The following is a 6,000-nucleotide window of genomic DNA, read 5'->3' as shown; positions in this document are numbered from 1 at the left end:
ACTCAACCAACCTTTTAAAGTGTTCTTACAAGGCAGGCCTGTAACTTATTCAAAGCCTTTGTTATAATTTAATACTACCACCAAATGTTTAAGACCCGAAAAATACAGAACAATGCTAACTTTAAGAACTTCCATCGTTTAGGAGTTTCGGGGCTCGAGGCGATGCCTCCAGCAATACAGGGCTTACTTCGGACTTACAAAAATACAAGTATTAAAGTTTCTGTGAAGTTTAATGACGAATGACTATGTATAATATTTCTTTTGATACAGCATGAGAGACTCTTAAATTTTCTGTGAAAGTTAACTATTCTTTTGCTCGTGAATTCATTTGCGAAGGTTCTGTTTATTTCTATCCCGTGGGAACTATGCAAATTACCGTGAACTGGTTCAACTTTGCTCTCTGGCCCCAACATTGCCTGATTCAATTTGGAGTCGATAACTAGCACCCTTCTAGGTTTTAAACTTTATCCCCCCGTAATAATAATTCCCGTGTAGATAAAATTTTAAAACCTATAAGAGTGCTAAGTTATCGACTCTAAATCGAATCAGACAATGTTGGGGCCAGAAGACAAAGTTGAAACAGTTTACGGTACTGAGATAAAAATTAATGTACGAGTATGTATGTGTTAGTGCAAGCTAATTTAGCTAGCTGTTGTTTGCGACTTTGTCTGCGAATAATTAAGTTTCGCTATCTTGCAGGAATAATGCAATTTTACGAGATAAAAAGTAAGTGATTATGTAAATCAAATCCCTTGAGCCGTTTTTGCGTAATCAAGTAACAAACATCCAAGTGTTCATTTATTTATCTATTTCGTTTGACTTGTATTTACAATGTTCTATTTATGTTAATGGAAATAAATAATACCTCGTGCAACGTTTTTATTTTATTTATTTTATTTTAAAACCTATTTTCATTTAGTTGTTTTAAATTTTATATTTATCATCATCAGCCTCCCCTTTAGAACGCCACAACGAACGAGAACTCGCCACAAGCATTCACCAGTTGCCCGCAATTCTCACGATGTCGTCAGATTTTACATTACCTTGAATGAAAAAAACAACTTTTAAATCATTAGAATTGCTCTCAGTTTATCCCAAGATGCTAAAACTCGACGCTACCCGACATTCTCCCACAAAATTGAATCTTCAGCTTTCCCTAATTAAAACCGAGGACACCGTCTTTTCTTTCCGAATTAATTAACTAGAAACTTTATCGTTCTTTGATTAATGTATCCAGCATTATATTACGTTTGCGCGAATTTGTTTCGGCCTTGCGGCACCCAAGGGGACATAATTTAGGGAAAATGGCCCTTAATGTAAGGGCCGAACGGTAAACTTGAAGCGGGTGTACTAAATAGTATATTGTTTACGCGCAAAGTGATTCGTTATCGTCGTTATCTTTGTAGGAAATGTGGATCGCCGTAAAAGGAAGATGGAGAGGTAAAAAATAGATATTGGGACTTGGATTATAAAAAAACCGGCCAAGTGCGAATCAGACTCGCGCACGAAGGGTTCCGTACCATTATATATACAACATTAGACATTAGCAAAAAAACACAAGAACGCTTGGACCAATTTTTTTGTTTTTTGTGTTTTTGCATTTGTCTTCGTCAGGAATAGGATAATAAGTATTAAAAACATTGGAAAATTGACAAAGAAATAAAATATAAGAAAAAATATTTTCCTATAAAAAATGTTCATGGGTTTCGTCTGTCAAACATTTAATGTTCATGTCGTCGATACGGTAAACTTTCCCCTCAAATTAAAGAACGTATTTAAATAAACTGGACCCGCTAGATGGCGCTGTTGTTGGTATGTTATCATAATTTTAATGTAGTATTTTTTCGGGTAGGACAACGTCTGCCGGGTCCGCTGGTTTATAAAATTGGTTCAACCGTGAGGTATTGGACTTTGAAATGACAATTTCAGAAGTTTTCAACTATTCTAAGTTGATTAGTTTCCTATGCTAACAGCGCATTTACGAACTGTTGATGCGGGTCCATTGACAGCAACCAATTACTCATCACCTTATTTAACACAGGCAAGAGCCGTTAACCGTCGAAGAACTGATAACCGCTGGGGCAAACGAGTTCTTGAGTGGAGACCGCGAATCGGCAAGCGTGGCGTAGGACGCCCTCAGACTAGGTGGAGCGATGATCTTCGCAGGTTAGCTGGCAAGAGCTGGATGAGACTGGCCGAGGATCGTGCTCAGTGGCGTGCAACTGGAGAGGCCTATGTCCAGCAGTGGACTAAGATGATGATGATGATGATGATGAGAGCCGTTATATTTAGTACTTTATGTCTCGCTCAGTACACATGCCCTTGGAGTGATCGATCGCTTTACCAACATTAGGCACTCGCATTATTATCTTTTCATTTGCTAAGGACAATAAGGCGTGTCGGCACATCCTGTCTGGGACACAGGTTGACTGGCCCGAGTAATTGGCAGCCTTTATTAACTTCTGGGGATGCGATAATACATGACATTATTATTATTGTCTATTTTTAACCCCAAACGCTAAAAGAGGGGAGTCATAAGTATGACCGCTATGTGTGTCTGTGGCACCGTAGCTCTTAAAAAGTTGGACCGGTTTCAATGCGGTTTATTATTTGAAAGCAGGTTTTCTAGCGATGGTTCTTAGATATGTTTTATCAAAATCGGTTCAGCTGTTATTGAGATGTTGAATGATGAAGTGACAAAGTCAGGGGTTTTCCAACATTTTGTTGGTTAGGTTATTTACCGGATACATTTTGGTGAGTGTGCGCAGGAATTAAATGGTCTTATTCCTCCATCTCCATTTTGCCAACGGACTTCCAGGCGGGGGAGCGTCTTCGCCCTTATGTAGTTAGTGTTCCGGTAGCCCACACGAAGCGGTTTGCTTCGTCTTTCATAATGCGAACTGTTAAGGAATGGAATTCGCTCCCGTCGTCTGTATTTCCGGATAAATACAATCTAGGACTCTTTAACGCTAGAATGGGCTGTTACTGACCCAGTGAGATACACCTTTGGCCTCATCTGCAATTAACATCAAGTGAGATAGGTCATTTGGTGTATAGATAGCTGGACATCTGGATTAAAACATAGGCTACTTTTTATCTTGATATTCTTACGGGATAGAGACAAAATCTTGAAACAACAACCGCTGGGCTTAGAGTCATGAAATTTGACATGATTGTTTTTAATGTAACATCAATAAAAACCACGATTTAATTTCTGGTAATTCCCAAGGGAATTTTTAAAAATCCAGAAATTTCCGTTCTGCTGCTGGATCTAATGATTTACGTATGCGAAGCCGTGGGCACACACTAGTTGTTAATATGTACCTAAATGTTATATTTACTTAAATAATTATAAAGTTTGGGAATTTCAATTCGACTGCTAGAACTAATGACTCACGCGTGCAAAGGCGCGGGTAAACCCTAGTCCAACATAAAGAGTAAATTTGGAATCATCCAAAAAAAGCTTTGTACAGGGGGACGTATCGGAATATCGAAAATTAATATATCTAACGTTAAAAAGTCGACGGTCGAAACATCGAAAGTAGAGTACCTACTTAGTTTAGGTTAAGTTCGATGTTTTGACTGTCGATGTTATGTATCTACTCGAATCACTCAAAAATATCTTACCCAGGCCTTACAACGTCGGAACGTCGGCATAAGAGTCAGTGGTACCATCAGCCAAATATGTGGTCTACCACCCTAAAGTTGATAATCGTTTGCATGTTACAAAACAATAATGCCAATAGACGTGTCTGTCAACTTGAAAGTTCGACTTTAGCAGCATATTCATTTAATAGGAACTTGTTTAAAAATTGATAGACCACTTATTTAACTGATGGTAGGTACATTTCATGAAGGGTTAGATAAGTCCATATTTTTGCACTCGACGGTACAGGGACAGTAGGTTGTTAAGGGTTAAGTCACCAAGTCATTGAACACTTCCAAGTGAACGCGAACTTACGCGTAATCGGTTCACGGGATCAATAAGTGGTGCAGTTGCATTTCGAACCGTAACCAGTTACCTTAGGGTTGAAGGGTTGCTTTGGCCTTAGTGCAAGCATGTACGTCATTTGCTAGTTTATTGTGAAACGTAACATAATTCAGTAGGCGCTGGCCTTGGGCCCGCGGTCGATGGGAAGCTACTTTGCGGGTTTATACTATGTATTCATCTAATTTTTTAATTTTTTATTGCGGATGCTTCTAACACTTCCACTGAACATACTCGTAGATATAGGTGATTAAGATGTTTAGTTTTACTTTTTTTAACTAAGGGACCCCATACATCACTATATTTTTTTGTATTTTTTCTCTTTAATTTAAACTGTTATTTATATGTTTATTTAGAACATTTCAATTATTTATTTTGAACATATGAGTTTCTGCCAAGTTTTTGCAGCGAATTCTTCTTGGAAATGATGGTCTTTCCGAAAGCGTTGGTAGTGTAAAAAAAACAGGCAAGTTCGAGTCGGACTCGCGCACCGAGGGTTATATTTTTATTATATGATGTAACTAAAAATTTATGGTTTTCGCAATTTTTCCTTTATCTGTGCTAAGTATAAGACGTTGCTTCGTACCAAATTTCAACATTTTGAGTTCATGGGAAGTACCCTGTAGGTTTTGATTCCCTTGCGAGTTTCGAAAATTTGCGGAAATTTGCGGCATAAGTGGCTGTATATTTTGATTGCGTTGGCTTAAAAGTTTCATTTTTTTACAGCCCAAGGGACAATAGACCAAAGTATTTGATATAAACTTTTGCGTGACACCTTCACACGTTCCTGCGAAAAAGGGTCTTGACAGACGGACGGACGGACAACAAAGTGATTGTATAAGGGTTCAATTTTTTCCTTTTGAGGTACGGAACCCTAAAAAGTGAGATGTGAAAGAGTTCTTTGCGGCATGCAGAATAAACATATTGAAAAACTCCCAGACTATAGTAAATAATTCTGTTTTAGCAAAAAAGTGTACATAAAAGTTATGTCAAAGTTTTTATTTGTGTCTGTAACAGCTTTGGGTGCTTTGGCTAGAAAAACAGTCTGCTCAAGTGTCATTAATAAAAAAGTTGGCAGATTGTTTTTTGATATGCAATAATATAATCCATCAACACCCCGGCTGGAATAAGCTCTTCCGTTTAAATGAATGCTAAGCCAGCTATTGCTTACCTACTTCCAGATCTAGGCATTAGTACTATTCATGGTCAAGTAAACTTAAAATAAGGAAATCGATGGAGGTCACCGAACGATCTAGACAACAATATCACCAAATCGTCGGCGGATTTTCAAACCGCCCCCGTGGTATCGCATATTTCCACAGGTGCAAAGATATTGAATTATCGCTGAGTAGTCTGAAGGACTTTAGGTATCGGGTTACCTGCTTTTCCGACATTTCTCAACTCGAGAATTTCTGAAGAGATATTTTTATTACTTTTATTTTATATTTTCTGCGGCACGTGATGTACGAGTAATGGTGCTGTTAAGGTTGTTTAAAACAAAAGATGATTTATACCGTTTCCAACAGCTTCTAGCGCGTGTACAGTCAGCAGAATTAATATCTGCCACAGCGGCGCGTGCAAAAATATTTGACACGTCCTTCCGGCCCTAGAAATAGAGTCGTATCAGATATTTATGCACGCTTGTTGTGTCAGATATTGGTGCTGTTGACTGTACACCTGCATTAATATCTGCCACAGCGGAGTGTGCATAAAATCTGATACGTCCTACCAGCCCTAGAGTATAGTAGATAGAATAGAGTCGTATTAGATATTTATACAAGTTTTGTTGTGTCAGATCATTTAAATTAAAAGTCGACTGCACACAACTGGATTTCACTTTTTAGGGTTCCGTAGCCAAAATGGCAAAAACGGAACCCTTATAGTTTCGCTATGTCTGTCTGTCTGTCTGTCCGTCCGCAGCTTTTGCTCAGAGACTATCAATGCCAGAAATCTGTAATTTTGCACGAATATTATATGTAAACTATGCCTACAAAATGGTACACTAAAAATTC

This window comes from Choristoneura fumiferana, chromosome 8, assembly GCF_025370935.1.
Source record: "Choristoneura fumiferana chromosome 8, NRCan_CFum_1, whole genome shotgun sequence".
NCBI lineage: Eukaryota > Metazoa > Arthropoda > Insecta > Lepidoptera > Tortricidae > Choristoneura > Choristoneura fumiferana.
The sequence above is the reverse complement of the archived record's forward strand: the minus strand, read 5'-3'. Positions refer to the sequence as shown.